The sequence below is a fragment of the Chinchilla lanigera genome, unplaced genomic scaffold (genome assembly GCF_000276665.1).
Source record: "Chinchilla lanigera isolate Chin_1 unplaced genomic scaffold, ChiLan1.0 scaffold00096, whole genome shotgun sequence".
NCBI lineage: Eukaryota > Metazoa > Chordata > Mammalia > Rodentia > Chinchillidae > Chinchilla > Chinchilla lanigera.
The window spans coordinates 1,128,242-1,150,782 of NW_004955497.1; the positions used below are offsets into that span (position 1 = coordinate 1,128,242).

Genomic DNA, 22,541 nt, shown 5'->3' on the forward strand with positions numbered 1-22,541 from the left:
CCGCGCAGCAGAACGCAGTGTGTGGCGCTCAGCAGACCCTCGCCGTGCCGTGTGCAGGGCGGGAGGCTGCCTCCCTCTTCGGTCTCTTCATGCCCCTCCACCTTCTTTGCGCCAGTCTGGCCCACAGGCTGGCGGGCACCGTTCTGCGGTCAGTGTTGTCCTTGGCGATGAGCCTTCCTGAGGGCCTCCAGAGCAGATGTGTCTCCCAACACTCCAGGCTCTGCATGCTTGCTTTCCTTCCAGAACCGCTCCCTTTGCAAAACTCCACTTCAAACAAGAGGAGCACGGGCGGCAGGCTCTGCCCTCCCAGGCCCCGCCCTCTCCGCAGGTGCCCAGCGAGGGTCCTTTGTCTGGAGGGGCCAGGCCCGGGCAGTGTGGGCCCATCCAAATATTAACTGTGGACACTTTCCTACTTTGAAAACACGAGACGCTCTGTACTCAGAGCCCTGCCCTCCAGAGAATGCAATCACTTCTGTTTTTCTTTTTTTCTCGAGGACTGAGCTTGACCCTGGCGGTTGCCTATCTTCACACTGCCCACGGTTTCAGAAAGTCAGTGCTCAGGGCTGCTAGCTGTGGGCGGGCAATGCTTGCTTGCCCTGCGCTTTGCTGCCCGGCTGCCTGGCGGCAGCGGGAGATAGGGGAACGCAGGAGGCACCGCCTGAATTTATGGTAAGTTTGCCTACAGGGGACCCAAGGGGGCGGGAGCCTCAGGAACGGGATTCCACCTCCAGGGGAAAGTTGCCCTAAACTGCTGTTCAGTGCTCTACCTCCTGCACCTGGTGTTAGGATGGTTCCAAGAGGCACCTATACTTTGTGACCAAAATCAATATTTTTGCTGTCACTATCTGATCACACAACGAAGGTAAATTTATCAAATTAGAAAAATGTTGCACAAGGAGGCAGACTTGAATCATGAGTTTTTTCCAAAGTGGATCCAGCCAAAGCAGACTGTGGCTTGTCAGGTCTCATGATCATTTTCTCAGAGTGGATTCTAATGCCAGTCGACCGGTGTGTCAAGAAAAGCCAGTTCACACCCGGTGTAGTCCCCGTCTCAGCATCTCTGTGTGCGGATTTCGGAGGGCAGGGCCCTGCCGGCGTGCGGCTCCCCCACCGGTCTCCACCATGAGCCAGGCCGCCTCTTCCCAGTGAAGCATCACGGAGACAAGCAGCACAGCCCAGCAGGGGGAACAACCCGCTGTCACTTACCAGGGGGTGGACAGGTAAAACGCGGCGTGGCTGTACAGCGGAAAGAGCACAGGTACTGACTGCAGCGATGAGGGGCCTTGGGAACGCTAAGGGAGCCCGTCCCAGGCGAGTCCTGCACGGCTGCATTTACACCAGCAGCCGCACCCCAGAGACCGGAAGAAGAGTGGTGGTCTCCCGAGGCCGGGAGAGAGACCGGGAGAGGGGTTTCCTCGAGGAGCGATAAAATTGTTCTGCAGTTGGTTGTGGCGCTGGTTGTGTGACTGTGTGCGTATACTAACACCCTCCGAAACGAACACTTCAGGTGGGGAACTGTGCGTGATGTGATCCAAATTGCAGTAAAACCGGGTTTTAAAAAAACCGTACAGCCCCCACGATAGATACAAATGCACGTGAAACCATTCCACTGAACGAAGAGCTGATCAGTGGCTACTTTTCAATTTTTGGTTTGTGGAAAAGTAAATATCTTACTTTTTCATCCAAATATCATTTGGTCAGAAATATGAGTGCTAGATATGGCTAAGGCCCAAAATAAGAAGGCACAAATAAATCCAGATATGCCAGTCACGGCCATAAATACAAGTGGACGCTCTCGGGTTGGAGGCAGAGATTCCAGCCTCCCCGCACGCAGGCTCTGGTCCTTTTACTTTCCCCTTTGTACTTCTAGCCCCGAGCGAGCTCAGCGCCGGTGCAGACTTCTGCATCCAAGTTTCCATTCACATCCCTGTTTGGAAGAAGGGCAAGCGGCTCTGACCTCGAGCGGCCAGCACAGAATTCCTAATTTCTTCTCCAAGCAGCTCCCTCCTCCCCCAGGCTTCCTCTCCCCGTCAGCTCAGCTGCTCGGGCCAGAACCCCAGGAGCCTTGAGTTCTCTCTCTTTTCTTCCCACAGTTCTGCCACAACCAGCGCATCCGCGAGTGCTGTCGTTTTCGCTCTGAAACGATTTGTGCTTTATCCATCTCTCCCCTCTCTGTAAAGTCCAGGTCCCAACGGTTTTCTCTCACGGATCCTTCCACAGTCACATTCAGAGTCTCTCTTACTCCTCTACCAGCTCCTCAGAAGACAGGATTCTTTTCTTTTGGCACCGGGAATTGAACTTGTGAACTTGTGCTTGCCAGGCAGGTACTGTGCTGCTGAGCTATATCCCCAGCTGAAATTTTATATATTATAATATTATACACTCTACATTTAGAGTTTAAATATACTATATAGTTTATAGTTTAAAATAAAATAACCACCAGGCGTGGTGGCACACAGCTGTAATCCCAGCACTCAGAAAGCTGAGGCAGGAGGACTGTTGCAAGTTTGAGGCTAGCCTGGGCTACAAAGTGAGCTCAAGGACAGCCTGAACTGCATAACGAGACCCTGTTTCAAAAAGACAATAAATAAATAAATAAATAAATAAATAAAATAAAATAACCCTTGCAAATCCCTAAGGGATTAGCATACATTGCTACAAACATTAAATCAGTTATGTTACCACCCTGTTTGAAGCCCCTCTAGGCTTACCTTAAACTTTAAATCCTAACTTCCCCTAACTTCTTTCTTCCCCATATTCCTTCTGTGTGCTTGTGTCCCTGCATCACTGGATTCCACCACAGTGACTTCCTTTCTGCTCTGAGACTGTGCCCCAGGGTCTTTGCACTCATGGCTCTAGGTCTGGAGAGCTGGCTCCTTGTGTGATTCAGGGCCCAGTTCAAATGCGGCCTTCCCAAAGAGGCCTGCCCCACCGCCTTAAGAGTGTTTCCACATGAGTCCTGTTTCATTTCCTTCCAAGTGCTTATCACCATTCAAAGGTAGTTAATTTATTTTGTTTATTTTCTGTCTCCTTCCTAAAAACTCCATGAGAACAGAGGCTTGTTTGTCTGGTTATTCCCAGGTGTACCCTCAATGTCTAGGACATAGTCGGTGCTCGGCAAGCATTTGTTGAGTAAATATGCAAACCAATACATCTGAACGAAGCTGTAAATACTGCCTTGTGGTTAACACCCCCTTGTTTACAGTTTTCTTGAGTTCTTTGTTTTGATCCCAGAAACTCTGTAAACCTTAGAGGCAGCATGTTCGTCCCGCAGCCCCACACCTAGCTGGGTCTGGAGCCTTACAGATAATTGCAGGTTTGGAGCTGAACCCCACACATCTCACTCCTGAGGGAGGCGGGCAGATGAGTCACTCTTTCTTTCAGAAGGGGCTGCTAGGAAGTCTGCCCAGCCCCAAGCATTTCCCCCCTGATTCCTCTAATGAATTTATCCAGACTGTAAGATCCTGGATCATTTTGTGTGTTTTCCCAGGGGCGATTGAGGCCTCACACGTCACCCTTGTATGTTCATGCCTGCTTGAACCACAGGTGGTTTTGGGGCCCTCAGACAACCTCACACTGCCCAGCCAGCTCTCACCACCCTGCTCAGGGCCCGAGCCTCCTTGCCTCCTCTGTGAATTCACTTCTGCAGGAGCACCCACCACATGCAAAGGCCAGGCTACACGCTGGAAACGAGGCCGCAGTGATCTCGGACTTCCGCGCACACATCGATTACCTGGGGCGTTGCTGTAATATCAGCTCCTGGGTTCAAGCGATGGCTTGGTAAGTTTCAGGCAAGACCTGGATTTGTACCTTTTCACTTGTGCCACATCAAGCCTGGGAGGTCTGCCAGTCACCCTCAGGAAGACCCTAGGAACTGGCCGGCATTTGCCGGGGACACGCAGCTCCTCTTCTCGGGGCCCAAAGGAGCAAAACATCTGAACTGGTGCCCAGCGAGTCTCCGTGGGGACATCAGTCCCTCTCCCCAACCCCACCGTTTAGAAAAAGATTCCACTCTGCCTAGCTAACGATTTATTAAAAATTTACATTGCTACATCTTACTCTTTTAACACTTTTTTTTTAAGGAGCAATTTTAGATTTACAGAAAAATTGATGAGAAAGTGCAGGGAGCTCTTCCACACACTTCTGCTTCTCTCCTTGTTAGCGCCTTGAGTGAGTGCGGCGCCTTTGGGGGATGGAGATGCCGGTCGCTCCTCATGCCCTCAGTTTCCACGAGGGGCCACATACATGTTGCATGTTCTATATGTTGGACAGGGGCATGATGACACGCGTCCACTTCATTGCATCACGCGGAAGAGTTTCATCGCCCTCAGAATCCCTAGGGCTCCCCTATCTACCCATCCTCCCCTCCCTCTTCCTCCCTCCCACAAAGAGTATTTTTCATTTTAACAGATGCCTACAGAGGACCAAAACCAGCCTCATTATTCATGTTTTGGTTTTTATAAACATCTTTCATCTGAACTTGATATAATTTATTGGATTGCTACAACCAGCACATCAGCACCTGGAAGTCACCTGCAGGAGCCCCTGGCCATCGTTGGGCGCATTCCAGAGCTGCTCTGGCCCGCGCTGCGCGTCTTCCCTGAACACCCTGCGGCCCTCACACATCGGCGGCAGGTGCGCACGCAGCCGGGAGGGGAAGCTCCGTGGAGCGGGTGTGGGGTCTTCTTAAAGTTCAGGGCGGCTGACAGCTGGGGCTGTCTCTCTATAGAGTCCCAGAGAGTTATATTCCGAACACACAAGCGTAAATATTTCATGTTGTATGAAAAACCCAAAATATAAACCATTTAAAGAGCAACATAAAAATAGCATGAAATAGGAAGCTAGAGCCTTTGAATGGGGAGATCTAGAGGTAGAGGGAAGGGAAGGAGACGTAAAGAATTAGCCTGTGCTGCGTACGGGCACCAACCCCCCACGGTGAGTGCAAGTAGACTCAGCAAACACACAGCGTGTGGAAAATCATTCTACTCCCAGCTGTAACCTAAAGCCCAAGTCCAGGGCGCAGCAAAACCCTCCCCAAACGCCTGGCTGCAAGTAGGTCAGGGAGCTGCCCGTCTCCGTGGGTGCCGGGCCTGCAGAGCAGTGCGGGAAGGGACAGCAGCTTCGTCTCCTGCACTCACCCAATGCCCTCGTGTGGAAGGGGTCTCTCCCCCACAGGCTCCAGTGCTGGAGGCTTGGTCCTTGGTAAGACCTTGGAGAGGCGGGGCCTAGAGCGAGCGACTGGGCCCCTGGGGGTGCTGACCTTGGGAGGGACCAATGCCTTTCATTCGTTCCCGGGAGAGCAGGTTGTGAGAAAGGTGAGGCCTGGCACTGAGTGCCTCTGCTCTCCCGCCTCACCGCATGACCCCGACCTGCTCTCACTGTGATGCCCCCACCGTGCTGTGACACGGCCGGAGGCCCTCACCAGAGTGGTGCAAGGCCCTTTCAGCCTCTAAAACTGTGAGCTGAGTAAACCTCTTTTCTTGATGCATTACCCAGCCTCAGGTATTTTGTTATGTACTAAAAGGACTGAGACACCCCTCCCTGCACTGTCCATTTCTGCTTCTAGTCACCCCAGTAAGAAATTTGCAGGAGTCCCAACCCTCCAGCCTTCTACGACCCATTTTTATGACCAGAGTTATGAGACATGTGAGTTTTCTGTGTCTCTAGATGAAGAAAACAACCAAATCTACCACGCGGTTGCTGTGGACATTAATTATCTGCAAGGGAGCAGAAGGGTGTGACCATGCAGTTCCCGTTCGTGCTGATATTTTGAAACCTGTGTGTACGTTTAATTCCTTTTTAAAACAAAAGAAAGGCTACACAAAGAGTAATAAATCAGCCGGAGGGAAATTGGGGGCGTTTTTTCACACGGACGTGGGTTTTAGCATCTGCTGCATCCTCTGCGTCCTCCACCGAGGCCTCCACGTTTCTTCACCCCTCAGATCATCCTCTCCGCCACCCTGCCAAGGCACACTGTGACCAGGGACAGCCCTGCCCAAACGGGGGCACTGCCACCTCCTCCTCCCCATGGGAAGTGTTCCCCAGGGCCAGTTCTGGGGCCTCCTGCCCGGGCATCGTTCTGGTGGTGGCAGGGTGAGCAGCAGGCTCTGGCCCAGGGGAAGTGGCCAGGTCGCCAGCGACCACTCACTAAAACAGCAGAGAGCACAGGGCAAATCCACTGGCCCTCAAGTCCCTCAAAATGCTGAGGTGAGCCGGGCCTTCCAGGAAGAAACGGTTCTGGCATGTGCTTGAGGGGAGCAGGGAGGAGTCCAAATGCAGCCTTTGGCTACGGTAGGGGGCCGGCTGTGATCTGCAATCCCGCCCGCCCCCACGGGGGCCGTGCCCTCTCCTGAGGCATCAGCCGTCCCAGGATTCTCAGAACCCCGTCTGGGTAGCTGAGCAGGAGCTCAGGTGTGGGGGCGCTTGTCTCACAGGTGGAGAGAGGATGATCAGAGAACTGCAAGCTCGGGGTTTGCTTGAGTCACTCATCAACCTTCACATCACAGTACTGTGAAACCACCTGAGAGATCACGAAGTGCTGAGAGGCGCATGCCCTGTCCCAGCCCTGTGACCTCCCCTCTGCCCTCGGAGCGAGGGCACCAGCCCTTCGTCCCACCCACCTGTGCCTTGTTACTAAAGGCCGCCAGGAAACCAGGCCTGACTGCAACTGGAAAAGGTGCTAAGGATGCACGTCCTCACCTCGCCCTCAGAACACCGTTTTCACCAGGAACATGGATTTTACCTTGTTTTTTGTTTGTTTGTGTGTTTGTTTTTCCAGTACCTGGAATCGAACTCACGACCTCGCGCTTGCCAGGTAGGCACAGTGCCGCTGAGCTAAACTCCCAGCCCTGTTACCTTGTTTTTGAATAAAAGCTTTACTGGGCTACATGAGCATTTTGCTTATGAAACGTATCCTTTACAGTTTACAGCTCCGAGTTTTCATTATATTCAGAGTCGTGCAACCGTCACCACCCATTTCAGAACATTTCCTCACTGACTCGGAAACCCTTTCCATGCCACTGTCCCTTCCCCACCCCCCGGCAGCCTCTAATCTATGTCCCGCCTCTGCAGACCCATTCGTCCTGGACATGGAGCCACACTGGATGTGTGCCGTAGCCTCTGGCTTCCTTCACTCAGTGTGAGTCTCGGTTCACCCACAGAGCCCCGTGGAGCTGCGCTGCACAGCCATCTGAAGCTGAGCGCTACCACCCTGCGTGACGACTGCCCTGGGTGCATCCGTTGGTCAGTTGATGGACACTGGTGTTGTTTCTATTTTTTTGTTATTAGGAATTGTACTGCTATGATACCCATGCACATATTTTTATGTGGATGTGTGCCTTCCCTTTTCTGGGGTGCGCAGAGGAGTGGAATTGCTGAGCCAGGTTATTTATTTATTTGTTTATTGGTCCTGGGGCTTGAATCCAGAGTCTATGCGCTGAGCTACATCACCACCCTCTTAACACATGTTTTGTTTTGTTTTCAGATAGGATCTTGCTAAGTTACTAAGTTGCCCAGGCTGGGCTCAAACTTGTGCAGTGTCTTTTTTTCAAATGAGAGGAATCTGCATGTGTCACTGCTGTCAGGTGCGTAATCACGGCCAAATATCCTGGGAATGTGACCCCGTCTCTCCCGGGATGATTTGGATGACAGGCTGTGCATGTTACTGCACACTCCCTGCATGCCAGACTCCTCTATACCCTAGGGCAGCGTCTGTGAACAAGCAGAAGCCTCCAGCCGCAGCCACTCCTACTCTGTGTCCCCCTCAGCACTCTGCTCCCCTCCCCTGCCTTGGTCAGGTCCCTGGCATCACAGACGTCTTCTGACGCATCACCTGCCTCCACTTTTGCTCCCTTTAGCTCATCCAGACAGCAGCATGGCCTATCTAAAGCCCCAGCTGACACAGCACGTCTCCCTGCTTCCTTAACCCCCAAAGCAGGGCCTCGTTACCATGAGCTGAAGCCGGCACTCACTGGGCCCACCGGCCAGGAGAGATGCAGCCCCTTCTTACTTCTCCAGAGAAACGAGAGCCCAGCAGCTCCTGAATGTGATCCCCACCTGCATGGAGCAACCTTTAGCTCTTCACCAACTCCTGGCGGTGTCATGGCTCCAGGAATCCCTTTCCTTTCAAGTATCCAACTGCACATCCTGGGCCTGCGAGCAGCAGACACTGGGATTGGGTGGTAAGAACGTGGACAGAATTCCTTCTCACTGCCTTTCTTCCAGGGCCAGCAATTAGTCCGTCAAGGCTACCTGCCTCTGGAAACATCCATGAACTGACACGTTCCCTCTGGGCTTGGACCATTGCAGGAAGAAGTGACAGAGAGGCAGATGAGCCCTTGTGATCGGGGAGCAGCTGGAGCCGGGCTCGGGTTCTGCCTCAGCCTGGGACAAACAGATTTTAGCAAGCTGTGCGGCTCATCTGCAGACCACATGTGGGGGAGCAGGGCATGGAGGAGCGGTTCGTGTGCACAGGGTGCAGCACACTCCTTGGTCCCCTCAGGAAGCTCCTGCAAAGCTCACACTTGATTTTACCGCTGCCTGAGGGTGTTACTAGTAACCTTCCCAGGGGCTTTGCCACGTGGTGTTACGGTTTGTACACACACGCCTTCTCCTCGAGTCTAGAGAAAGCAGTAACTATTTACTGTTAACTCTGGAATCCCTCCTTCTTCGCACTTACCTGAAAATAAATGATTGGCCTTTCCTCACTGATTACCTTAATTACACTCACGAGGCTGAGATCAGGGCTCTGCTCAGCAGCTTGGTGTCTCCCTAGTAACAGGCAGGACGGTCCAGGCATAGACAAGGAAAGCGTGGCTCACAGATGCGCCACGCTGGGGTGGCCGAGGTGACCACAAACTGACCTGCTCACCAAGTGGTCTTTGTTCACCATGGCCCCCACCCTGCCACTGGGCCCCTGAGCCCCCAGACCTCCCGCCTCCCTGACCAAGTGCTCATGGGCCTAGCCGCCCATTCCTACAGGAGCTCGGCACCCCGCCGACCCCGGGAAGCTGGCTCTGGGAAGGACGGCACTTCCCGCGTTACCGATGGCCCAGTGAAGTCTCTGCTGCTGGGCTGAGCCCCACTTCACGACAGAGTCAGAAGTTGTCCATCACCTCTGGATGTGTGAGTCACGCAGAGCACAGCGCCACTGCGGGCCACGGAACAGGAACTAAAGAGACGCCTTCTAAAATACTTGCATGGTTTGTGCCTGGATGTCCCTCAAACCTCACAAGGTCAGAGAGTTTTTCGGAGGTGGCTGAGTCTAGAGTGTGTGATTGATTTGTGGTGCAATGCTGGGATTAAGGGTGGGTGACTGCTGGATCAGTCCACTGACTGGATTGATACCACCCTAATCCTGGTAGGCTGGATACAATGTAAGGCGCAGAAAGAGGCTGGTCTTTCCTTTCTGCTCTTGTTGATTTTGCTGCCTGCCCCTGTGAACTGTTGCCCTCTGCCATGCCACCCTGCCTTGGAGCCAGCCCACTAGGACTGAAACCTCCACAAACCCTGAGCTAAATAAGCCTTCCTCCTTTAACATTCGGTACTGGGTATTTTGTGTCAGCAATGAGAAAAGTAGCTAAGACAAGTACTAGGGCAGGCAGGCTGGCAGCTACCACTCTGACCCTGAGATGGAGAGTTCTGTTTGGTGAGATAATGTAGATTTTCCCATACAGAAAGCCACTGTTTACAACAAAGAAATAGGGAAAAACTGAGTTATAAAAAATTAAAATGCTATTTGCACCTATCTTTCTCTCCACGATCCAGCTCTGCTAACAAGCAGCTTTGGACACCTGGCCCCTTCTGTCCAGGCATTTGTTTTGCTGTTTGGCTGTCAACACACATGAGTGTATGTGTGTGTGTGTGTGCATATGTTTTGCTGTTATTGTTTTGGTTTTTGCAGTACCGGGGATTGCACCCAGGAGCTTTGCCCTGAGCTACATTCCCAGATCCTACCCCCTTTTAAAATTCTAAAATAGAGTCCAACTAAGTTGCACAGGCTGCGTTGGAACTTGCCAGCTCCTGCCTCAGCCTCCCAGGGTGCTGGGATTGCAGATGTGACCCACCCATCTGTTTCACTTTACATGCTTCACATGTGAGAGACGTGGAGACACTGTTCCTGACTACAGCCCCTTCACCCTCAGGGGTAGCAATGGACCCCAAGGAGTGACCAATTCTTCAGTCTCTAGACACACCACTGACGGGGGTAGGAACAAGGTGCTGCAGGGCCCAGGGTTGTGGGGGAATGATTCAGCCCACGACACCAGGAAGGCTCTGAGGAGCCGCAGTGTTTGAGCTGCGTCTTGGGCTGGTGAACACGGAGGAGCACCCTCCAGGTGAGGGCAGGCATCTCTGTCCCCCAAGCCAGGTGGGTGTCAGGTGTAGGTAAACTGTGAGGGGGCACCGTGGAGGCGGATGGAGAAGAGGCCGGGGTGCTGCGGAGGAGCAGGGCAGGCCGTGAACAGAGAGCTGGAGGGACGGACGCTGTGCAGGGACAGGGCAGGGCAGGGGCTGCTGCAATAGTCCAGGCCAGGAGCCTTCCTGACGCTCCGACTCGGGGAGCGCCTGCATCAAGGAGACTTCAGTGCATGGTTCAGTTCCACAAAAACCAGGACCCCCCTGTGTGTGAAGTGGGACACCACACAGGACCCGCCAAGTGTTTAGAGACAGCACTCTCTCCGTGCTGCAGAGTGGCCTCTGAAGGGACGCGGCGTCCTCTCCAGACATCCGAGGTTGAGGCTGCTGCTGCCGGCCTGCCGGCTGTGCCAAACACAGCCACGTACCTGTAAGACATAATGACTGACAGGAATCCATTTCTCCACTGATCGTTCGATAAGATGCGGAAGATAAGGCTAATCATCAGGAGCTTGCTCTCTGTCCCTCCCGGGAGGCGTCTTTGTGATAACCTGTCTCTGCACTGAGCCAACGATGGGAAAGTCCGAGTGGGAGACTTGTCCTGCAGATTCCGCAGGAGCCGTCCGGGCGTGCGGGGGCTGCAGCCAGCACTGTCCGGACTCGGCCCCCACTGCGACTGCAGTGAGCAGCTGTCACAGTAAGAGCAGGGGCGAGGGCCTCGTCTGCAACTTCATTTTTCCCAAGAGCGATGGCAGTGCTGGAGCGGAGTGCGGCTGGGACAGCGAGAGTTGCAGAAAACGAACCCACCTTGTGGCAGTTTTAGCAGAGTGACATTTATCACAGGACTCTCGACAGCTGGTAGGTTGAGCATCCCCTGTCCAGAATACTGGGGCCCAGAAGTGTGTCAAAATTTGATTTTTTTTTTTCATATTTTGGAATATTTACAGATACATAGTGAGATATCTTACGGATGGGACCCAACTTTAAATGTGAAATTCATCCATTCCGTGGATATACAGCCTGGAGGCAATTCTATGCTGTATCTCTCATGCACCTGGCTTTTGACCGCAGCCCTCACCTGAGGTCAGGGGTGGAATTTTCCGCCTGAGGTGTCACGTTGGTGCTTGAAAAGTTCCAGATTTTAGAGCACTTAGGATTCAGAGTTCTGGGTTAGAGATGCTCCACCTATATTACACAAGGATTGAAGAAACAGAGCCAAGTCCAGAAATTACTCCCAAAGCCACACCTCAGAGCCAGGCCACCGGGAAAGCTGCTGCCTCTCCCAGGTGTGCAGACACGCAGCACGCACTCCGGATCCGCCTCACCTCTGCGTTATCTGGACAGAAGCCTCAGCTTCTCTGCTGGCTCCCAGAACTAACCCCAGCTGCTGCAGCCTGTGTCCCACGGACGCCCTGAGTCCACCTCTCACTCCCTCCTGCTGGTCAGGTCCAGTGTTCTGCTCCCGGGGGCCTCCAAGGTCTGTCCAAGGTGTCGAGTTAGCGGAAGTCAGTCACACTCAGGTCTGAACTGCAGCAAGCCAGAGAGCAGAGGGCTTCATGTCTGCATTCTGCAGAGCGGGGCGTGAGCACTGCCACCAGGCTACATCTCAGCATGGCCCCTGTGGTCAGGAAGAGGACAGAGACCCTCAGGTTGGCCGTTCCTAGGCCCAGAAGTCACAGGTATCCTGTCCTCCAGAAGCCCTTCCCCTCAGGTGGTCTGCCTGCCACGCACTCAAGCGCCATGCTGACGTCTGTATTCCACTCGCATTCGTGTCTTCCAGGCCCGGCTGACCGCTTGGAAGGGTCCCACCCAGCCTTCGGAGGACAGTGTAAGACTTCCGTGAAAACTTCTGCACTACGCTGTCCTGCCAAGGCCCTGCCTCCCGGAGCACTGGGCCCTCACTACTTCCTCCAAGTCCTTCGCACATCCGTAACCTTAGTGTGTGCGGTCCCTGCTCGCCCTCTAAGTGCCTCCTGAATAGTCTTGAAGCGCCAAGTGGCTCAAGAGTCCTGTGGGAGGAACCGGGACCAGGACTCTCCTTGCATTCCTGACCGTTTTGGAAGTCAGCGTGGAAGACAGAAACACCAGTTAGCAACTATTCCCAGGAAAGTCTGTTTCCTACATTACAAATGGGAAAATAATGTCTGTCCCATCTCTCTGTCTGTCCCTCTCTCTCTCCGGATATAATCTGTGTGTGTGTGTGTGTGTGCGTGTGTGTGCGTGTGTGCGCACGCGCGCGTGTGTGTGTGCGTGTGTCTGCGCGTGTGTGTGCGCGTTGCTGGACTCAGGATCAAAAGAGTTAATACGCGGGAAGAAAACGCTGTGGCTGTTACCGGCTGCTGAGTGAAGCCTGAGTCTGACAACCTGGGGAGCCAGCCCAGCCTCAGGCCCCGGCCTCCCCGCGGGCCCCTCCTGCTCCGTGGAGACTTGCAGGGCCACGTCGCCCAGGCAAACAGCTGAAGCAAAGCAAGCGAAGCATGAAGCATGAAGCCAGGAGACAGACAGCGAACATGTGGTTTGGGCTGGACTGCAGGAGCTAACTAGAGCTGGCGCAGAGGCAAGCTCTCTGCCTACGTGTTTCTCTAAAACAAGCAGAGTTGGGTAAGAGGGCCTTCTTTCAACACGCTGGAGCCAAGCTCTCCCTTTTTTCCTCTTCAGGGAGGTCTGTGAGGCACCAGGAAGGCAGTCAGTCCTGGCAGACATGGTCTTGGCCACTCCCAAAGCAGGACCAGACTGGTGTGTGGATGGTGGGTGCATAGGGGAGAAAGATGAAATTGTTAAGGGGCCTCAGTCATTTCCTTACACCGCTCTTCTCACCCTTGGGACGAAGGGAGAATAGGTGGCCTCGTCTATTTTTATGTTGCTATCACAAAATACCTGAGACCACATACATAGTAAAGAAAAGGTTTAGTTATTTCACAGTTCTGGAGGTTGGAGAGCACGGTGCTACATCTGTTCCCTTCCTGGTAATGTGGGTGGAATAGCATGGCAGGACTGCGTGGGGAAGAATATGTGCGAGACGCAGGGCCTGCGCCACCTGGCCTGGATATAACCAGCCCATTCTTGGGGGCTTCACCCTTGTGACCCATCTGCTTCCACCTCTCAAGACTTCTAGAATGAGACCAAGCCACGTTATGAGTTTTGGTGGCGATAAACCACATCCAAATCACAGCAAAAAGCAAGCAGGATTTTGATGAGGGTTGGACATCTATCTTCAGCATAAACCCAACCACTCAAAATCATTTAGATCTCTACATTTCAACAGAAAATATCTCCCCCAGACAAAGTCAACATGGTGTTGCTTAAGCAGTTACTACCTAAACACACAAAAAAATACCTTTGGGGCACGTAGGTGAGGTCATTGACGTTTGGGATGATTTTGTGTCCAGAGCTGGGTTTTTAGTGCAGGCTAAGAGTACGTGAGATACAAGAAAGAGGGCTCTACTGTCCATCTGCCAATCGCTGATGTATATTCACCAGGATGAAACCGTGTTGCATCATGAATTTGAACTAGAACAGCCAACATTTCTTTAAATCTGTTTGCAGTACTTGTTAACTCCTGCCTTTGCTATGCTTTTTCTCCTCTCTTTGGAAGTGGTGGGCACGGAGCCCAGGGCTGCACGGATGCTGGGCACTACTGCTGAGCCGCACCCCGGCCCTCTACAGAACTCTGCCTGATAGTAAGCCCAGCTGCTGTCCAGACCCTGTGAGCAACTAACTGCAGCAAAATACCATGAAAGATAAGAACGGCTCTGAATATCAAAATCCAAAGTACAGGCAGTAACCAGAGAGTGGCTGTTAATCTTTAGATATTCATTCAAGAAAATGAGCCTGGCTCAGAAAATGATATTTTTTTTTTTTTCCCAGAAAAGTGGTCAAGGGATGCTTCTGAGTGATCCACTCAGTTCTGGGCTATGTAGAGTGTGGTGATTTTTAAGAAGTTCCAGATCCGGAATGTAGGCTGTGGATGCTGATGGAACTTGACACGCAGTGCCCAAACCAGGTAGTTGGAAGGATCACTGCTGGGTCACGAAACTTCATATGGGATTCCAGCCAGGCCACTTGGCTTCAGGGACTGGTGTCAAGGAGAAAAAGGGTTTTCTGCTGAAAGACATTTCCATGCTTCACCTGGGTTACATCCGTCCTTGACTCCCCGGCTGAACTCCTATCCCCACGTGTAGTTTTTTACACTTTACAATCTCAGTACTTTGCAAAGCAGTTGCAGAGAAAGCACCAGTCTTATGGTGGGGACGTGACATATTTTAAATCTTCAGCTATCTAAAGCAGGGAAGGTGTTGTTTCCCTACAACGTAATGAACTAGATGATCCATAACCCAGCGTAGAATGAATATAGTCCTCATGCACTGTTTTGAATGACAAGATATGTTGGAGAAACGTCAAGATTTCTTGATTGTTACACTTTTTCTAGAAAGAGCAATACTTTCTAAAGTGCTAAGATTGTCATAATTGACAGGAATGGGAAAAATGAAATCCAAGTGTAAATTCCCAAGGACTGTTAAAGCCACAGGCTGGAGAAAATATCTGCAGTGTACATTATTTTCCTGGGAACATCTATCTAAAGTACGTAAAGAACAATAAATCTGTGATGAGAAGAAATCTATTAAGAACTAAAATTCTGAAAACAAAATGTCATAGAAGAAGATATATGCATGGCCAAAAGCACATGAAAAGATCTTCAGTGTCATCATCAGAGAAGTTTAAATTAAAGCCACATTAAGATATCTTCACATCCACTAGGATGGCTAAAATTGAAAAGATTCACTACACTGCATCAAGTCCTGACAAAGATCAGAGCAACTGAAACTCCTGCACATTGCTAATACAATATAAAACGGTCCAGCCACATTGAAAAACAGAGTGTTCATTTCTTATAAAGTTGAGCATCAACTTATAATATTGCTATAGTTTGGATCTTGACTATCTCCTGAAAGGCCCATGTGTTGATGACATGGTCCACAGCTGGTGGCACTATTGGAAGGTGGTGGAACCTTGATGGGATGGGCCCTACTGGAAGAACTTAGATCATTTGGGGTCCATGGCTACAGGGGCTCTCAGGACCTTGGTCTTTCTTTCTCTCTTTGTTTCATATGGTGAGCACGTTCTGCTGCCTAGTACTCCTGCCATGATGTTCTGGCTTGCCACAGACCCAAAAGTAACAGATTCCATTGACCATGGACTTAGACCTCTGAAACTGTGAACCAAGGTAAACCTTTCCTCCTTACAAATTGTTTATCTCAGGTAGTTTGTCACAGGGACAAAAAGCTAACACAAAAACAATTCATCAGCTTATATTTCAAGGTAGAAATAAAGACATATTTTCACAAAAAGGCACATACCACTGTTTACCAAAGCTTTATTCACAAAAGCCAAAACTTAGAGAAAAAAAATCCAACAACTGAGTTTTCCCCAAGTGCATGAAAACAACCCACTGTACATGCGCACAATGGAAACAACCTTGTGGATCACTCTCAAGGCATGATGATGAGAGCTAAAGAAGCCAGACACAAAAGAATTTATACTGGATGGCTTTATTTGCATGAAGTTGTAGAGCTGGAAGAATATACCCCTGATGACAAAAATCAGGTAAGTAGTTGCCTGAGGTCGGTGGGTGGGGGTAGAATTCACTGCAGAGAACACAAGTGAACTTCACGAGGTGAGGGAACGTTCCCTACCTGAGGTGGGGTGGTGGTAACAAGAGTGACTACTTTAGGCAAAATCACTGAAGTAGGGCCGAGAGGGGCTCAGTGATAAGTGCTTACCTAGCTTGCATGAAGTCCTGGGTTCAACTCACAGCACTGCAAAAACAAAAACAAAAAACATCACTGAAACACATGTTTAAAACATGTGTATTTCATTGCATGTAAACTAGCTGATTAGCGCATAAGACAAAGACTTCAGCAGAATCAGTCACCTGTGAAAGCTTCTATTTCCTTCAACGTGGCAGGTTTTCATGTGGACAAGAGATGAATTCATTTTGAGATTTAGCTTCTATTATGATATTGATCAAGACTCACGTTTAGCACATTTACCTTGGAATTCAGGAAGTTACACTGTTCAAAAGAGTCAGGAGCCATCCAAAAGTGATCATCTGAAGCGATACTCTTAAGTTTTCCAGGCAGCACTGCTGTGACTTGCAGGAACTGCTGATCTGCCGTAACAGTTCTTCAGAAAAGGGCGATTTACATAGAAGAAAAACTCAGGACATTGTACTACACAGCTTTGTGTATTGAAACGTTCCCCTCAATTTACGTCGTACTTTCTACTTGAAACAAAGCTGTGGAAGCAATCTGCAAATACTGCACGCTGTTGTACACAGGCAAGCGCATCTCCGGCCACACATCGACCTTCGCATCTCTGCCCTTCGCCAGCACCATACGCACACAGGCAGTCAGCCCAGAAAGGCAGCCCAGGCTGTGGGTGATGGTTTTTTATAAAGCCAAACGCATTTCTTCACCCATCCTCCCAAGGCACTCCCAAGGTAAATAGGGCAGGGAGCGTGGACAGGTGACAGAAAGGTAAACAGGCAGGGAGGTTCCGGGGTGGCCGAGGGACGGCTGGGCAGTTCTGTCACTCTGCCGTGCAGCAGTGCCGGTCTCACTCCAGGACAGCTGAGCTTGTGGATTGGGGTCAGCGCTGGCTCCTCTTCTCTCTGGCCACTGCCCACATCCTGAGCCAGCAAACAGGTGGACCAAACACATTCCAATGGACAGACAGGAGGCTCAGTAAATAAAATGTCAGTCAACAGAAAGATAACAGGAGTCAAACCCTCCAGGACAGATGGAAAAGTTCAAATAGAAACAATTCCATTGTTTATCACCCAGTCTGGGCATAACCTGCATCCGTCTACATTGTAAAATGTCTTTGGCAATATGTACCAAGAGTTTTAAAAGTTCTTACATTCTTAATGATTTACACTAAATAGAGATTTACTTAGCTTCATGTACAAAATAGCCCATGCAAAACAATTTGAAACAGTAAAGTATTGCCAGCATCCTAACTGCCCAACAATGCCGCGAACTTTACAGTCTATTTTGGTGAATTACGGAATTACTATTCCTACAAACCTAAGTGTAAGAGCTTCCCTTCTAAACCCCCACCAAACACTGCAATAAAGCACAGGGCTTTGCTTTGCTTTGATTTTTTCAAGACAGGCTCTTGCTATGTAGATCAAGCTGGCCTTGAGCTCACTGTGTGGCCAAGGCTGGCCTCAAACTCTCAGCGATCCTCTGCCTCAGTTCCCCCAGTGCTGGGATCATAGGTGTGCACCACCACACCCAGCTAATAAAGCACAGGGCTTCGGTCCTCAGCCTGCCTGGCTGCATCAGCTCCTGGCTTCAGAACAGCCTGCTGTGCTGGAATGTGTGCCTCGTGTACATCTAACCCTTAGTTTTCTCATCTATGAATAATAAGCCTACTATACAGTTAAGTAAAATAATTGAAAAAAATAAAAAGTGCTGACTGGCATAAAAGTATAATAAACAGTGCTTTTTTTTTGAGACAGGGTCTTGTTGTATAGTCCAGGCTGGCCTTGAACTCGCTATGTAGGCGAAGCTGGCCTGGAACTTGTGGTGATCCTCCTACTTCAGCCTCCTGAATGCTGGAATGAAAGGTGTGTGTCATCACGCCAAGCTGTGCTAGTTTTTAAACTTTGGTTATGCAGAAACCACCTTTAAGAACCACTGCTGCTTGACTCCCACATGCAGAAATTCTAATATAATTGGTCTGTGGTGTGGACTCAGCCTCCAGGACTTTTGGAGCTCCTCGTGTGGCTGTGATTCCAGTCATGAGACAGCAGCTTGTCCTGGGCTAACACTCCCGCTAAGGACAACTGCGAAGGGTGGTGAGGAAGACACGAGGTGTGACAGCGTGGCTGGAGGAGCTGGCACAAGCGGCTGGTTGAGGAGACTTGTTAACCACGGCACAGGGCAGCAGCGCCCGAGCCGGACACCGCATCAAGCCAAGCCCTGTGCTGGTACCAGTCTTCCGACATGAGAACACGTGGAACCTGGCACCTGATAGCGATATTCTGACCGGGCCGAGCACCTGATGCCAGCCTAGTACGCGGTCAAGTGGGACCACCCAGATCAACTACCAAAGAAGACGTAAAAAGAGAAAAGAAATTTTAAAAACCTGAAAGTCATCAATACCAGTGCTCTCCTCGAGCACTTCTTTCTGCTTCTCTTCCTTTTCTTCTTCCGTGTCTGCCCTACACTAGACAATAATCTGCTACATTCACCAAATGTCCTGACCAGTTCATTGAGCACTGCTGGTTCCCACCCTGCCCGATAACGGTGGGAGAGAAACAGCCATCGTCTGAGCTCACAGGAGACTCTCTGAAAGCAGCAGCTTCTTCCTTGATAGCAGAAGGCCACAGAGTGAACTCCACGTTTACCAGTTTTGTCCTCGAGGACACGTTGCCTAAACGCAAAGCTAAACAGGTGGTTGAGCAGAAAGTGGCAATGTTATTGTGTTAAAAAGGCAGAGGTTAGCTGGTTACAGTAAGGAACACCTGTAATCTTAGCACTCTGGGAGGCTGAGGCAGGAGGATTGCCAGTTTGAGCTCAGCCAGGGCAAAATAGAAATTTAGCAAGACCATGTCTTACTAAAGGGGTGGAGGCTGAGGGTGCAGCTCAGCACAAACCTCAAGGTTCAATCCCCAGTACTGGGGTTGGGCAGGTGTTAAAGTTTATGGCTGCCACTGCACTTACCCTGAAAAAAAAAATCCCAGAAAACAGTGAATAAAAGGGAGAGTCACAAACTCCATGTAAAGGTCCCTTCAGATCCTCGGCTATTTTGTGGACGTGCATGGGATTTCAGGAGGAGCCTGCCAGGAGCCTGGTAGACAGCAGCAATGTAGAGCTGAGAAGCTGCATCCCAGCAGGTGCTGAGTGCTTAGAGCTCTGAGTTCTAGCCCTACGTTTAGGGTTTGGCAAACACCACAGGCACCTCCTGAAAACCCAAAAGGGCCGCTCCTTGAGAGTGAGACCGGCACCCCAGGAATGAAGGGTCTGGGGGAGCAGAGGGACAAAGCCAAAGTGAGCAGGTGCCACCCCGGCGGTGCCTCCCAGAGCAGAGGGCACCTCGGGGAGAAGGACAGGGCGGTTCCCGGCTCCTCAGCATGGCCTCAGCTAGCCAGACCATGCTAACGTGAAGGAAGACACGCACCAGAACAAACAGTAAGCCAGGACGAGACCCAGGACCAGGGTAGCACAACCAGAATCATAGGCGTTGGATTTACCAGACAAGCAATTTAAACCAGGTATTATAAACATGTGAGGGCATCTACAGGAAGGCATGAAAAAAGGGACAAAGAGAGAATCTCTGTGAGAAACAGAAATGTCAAAAAAGGAAACGGGTGAAAATTCTAGAACTGAAAAATACAGTGCTAGAATTATTTTAAAAAGTCACTGCCTAGACTTCATTAAAGATGATACACAGCAGATGAAAGGACCATGAACTTGAAAATACATCAGTAGAAGTCATCTACTCTCTGAAGCACAAAGAGAAAAGAAATGTTTAAAAAACTGAAAATCAGTACCAGTACTCTGGGAGGCTGAGGCAGGAGGACTGCAAGTTCCAGCTCAGCCTGAGCAGCTTAGCAATTTAGCAAGACCCCATGGTAAAATTAAAAAAAATGACTGGGGATATATCTATGCAAAGGCCCTGGTTCAATCCCCTGTACTGGAGAAAAAATTAAGAAAAATAGGGGAAAAAAAGAAAAAGATAATTGAGTCCTGTGGGGCAATAGCAAATGGCTGGTCTAACATATACACAGCTGGAGGCCAAGAGACAAGATGGAGAAGACAGAAGAGTGGGAGAGAAATATTAAGTGAGAAGATGGGCGTTTTCCTGTGGAAATGAGATATCACAGCTCACAGATCCAAGGAGCTCAGCAACCCCCAACATGAGAAATAGGATGTAGAGTCAAACTTCTGAACAAGGAAAAGAAAAAGCAAAAAAGTGAAAATAAAATCAGCCAGAAAAAGCAGCACATTGTATTCAAAGGAATGACAGAAATAATTATGGCTGAGGTCACAACACAAGGAATAGATGTTACAAGACATTTCAAAAACATCTTTAAACTGCGAGGGAAAAAAATAATGCCAATCTAGAATTCTGTGTGTAGCAAACAAAAATGACTTTTGAAAATATAGGCAAATAAAGACATTTTCAGATAAAGAAAAATTGAGAAATTTGTTAATAAATCTTCACAGCATACAACACTAAAGACATTTTTTCAGGCTGAAGGGAAATGATCTCAGGTGCAAATCTATGTCTACAAGAGACCAAAAATTGCAGTGAATAGTAGTTCTTTGGGCATAAATAAAAAGCTATGTTTAATGTTCTTTGAAGTAATTTTATCTATAAAATGCAAAAATAAGTACAAGTAACATGTATGAATGACAATAACAGCATAAAGGGCTAGGGTGATAAATGGAATTATAATGTATAATATTCTCACATTGTACACACAAAGGCATAATAGCCAGTGAAAGTCTGTGGAGAGTTGAGGATGTGTAGTATAATTGGCAGAGCAACCATTAAAACACACTGAACAGGCAGACTTCAACCCCGAAGCATTTAGAATCCTAAACGTGACTTGAATAAACCACACAAAGGCAGGAAAGGAGCAAACAGTTAAAAAAACCATCAGGAAGGCAGTAGATGTACAGTCACCCTCACTCCAGCTATGTTAGATGTGAATGAACAGAGCCGTTCCCAGCTAAGATGGGAAGCTCCCCACTTGCCGTCCTGGGTGACGGCTAAGAATTGCACAGTCACGTGGCCGCTATCTGTGCAGGACTGCAGGCCTGGAGAGGAAGGCACAGACAAGGCTGCCGCAGCAGTCACCCGGGAACACACGCCACTGTGCGGCTCCGAAAGGGCCCTGAGCAGAGTGCGTGGTCCGCGGGTTGGGAAGACAAGGAGCAGGGCTTGGGGAGGCTGGCACTGTGAAGCTGCAGGGCAGCCTGTCAGAGATGAGGGGCATTTGGAGCTGAAGACGTCGACCTCTGCAGAGAGGAGCCCTAATACTGGGCTGAACACTGGCCAGAAACATGTAGGAGCCTCTGCAAGGCCAGAAGAGCCAAAGCCCAGGGAAGGAAGCAACAGCAGCTGCCTGCTCAGTGTCTCAGAGCTCCCCAATCCAGGGAGGACGGGGTTGTGGCCTCCTGCAGAGCAACTGGCATGCAATGGGAGGAGGTGCTCCAGCGTGACTTTTACCTTAGGAAGGAGAAAAAGGGAAACAAACCCAGACCGAGTGGAAGAAAGGAAACAATAGAGTACAGATTGGAGCATGATGATATTGAAAAAGAAACATCAATGAAAATAGGAATTAGTGAGGTGGTATTACTATGGATTCCACAGGTCTTTCTAGTACACACACTAAGGGACTATTGAGAATAAGTTTATGCCAGTGAATTGGAACTTTAGGGGAAAATCCCTTGAAAAACAAACTGTCAAAAGTACCTCAAGGTAAAATAAATGTGAATAGCCATTTAGTGTTAAACTGAATTTCTTATTTAAAAACCTTCCCACAAAGAAAATTCCAGGCTTACATAGCTTCACTGATGAGGTCTACCAAACATTTAAAGAAAAGATGATTCCAACGCTGCTGTGGGCCACATAGCTCTTAAAGTTCCTGGGGGGAAGGATGATGGGAGGATGGAGAAATAAAGATGAGAGACAGAAAGCCGAGGTCAGGTGGAGCCCTCTCTCCTGATGGGAGGAAAGGAACTGCTCAACCACAGTAGCATATTTTGTCATGTGACATCCATTTTGCCTAGCAACTGATTGCTTGGATTGTCTCGGGGCTTGATGTTCTTTGGACTGCACATGGTTTGCCTCCAGAGCTCTTTGCTCTTGAACAGGGCCCGCCTTGCCCCTGCATGTATGATCAATTTCCAGCTTCAGCTGCTCCATCTTCCCTTTTCTGTTTTGTAGTTGCAAGTGATGGGTGGTCAATTGAAGTTGGAGGAGCTGTGTTTGGAGGACTCTGCAGACAATTTTTTTTCTTATGGTTAGACTTTTCTGGTGGATGTTCAAGATCAAGTTAAAGTGAGACCTGTATTAATTAAATTTTTTGCTATCTATCAAGGTCAATTAAGTCTCCTCTGAATTTTCCTTGGAACCATGTAGAGCACCTCTTAGTACATCTGTCAGTGTCA

The 22,541-nt window shown here is 49.9% G+C and overlaps 2 long non-coding RNA genes across 3 annotated transcripts; both read left to right on the forward strand.

The window, feature by feature from the left end:
- Nucleotides 1-231: 231 nt before the first annotated feature.
- LOC102010281 lies at nucleotides 232-8,701 on the forward strand. Of its 2 annotated transcripts, XR_264189.2 has the most exons (7): nucleotides 232-669; nucleotides 3,650-3,780; nucleotides 4,411-4,635; nucleotides 6,435-6,676; nucleotides 6,779-6,814; nucleotides 7,072-7,242; nucleotides 7,484-8,701. It is a non-coding gene; the product is annotated as an uncharacterized LOC102010281 (long non-coding RNA). The 2 variants fall into 2 exon arrangements; XR_001231423.1 differs by lacking the exons at nucleotides 232-669; nucleotides 6,435-6,676 and having other exon boundaries at nucleotides 3,553-3,780.
- Nucleotides 8,702-10,020: 1,319 nt separating this feature from the next.
- On the forward strand, nucleotides 10,021-12,494 carry LOC106146822. Its single transcript, XR_001231428.1, has 2 exons — nucleotides 10,021-11,211; nucleotides 11,301-12,494. It is a non-coding gene; the product is annotated as an uncharacterized LOC106146822 (long non-coding RNA).
- The last annotated feature ends 10,047 nt before the right edge of the window (nucleotides 12,495-22,541 follow it).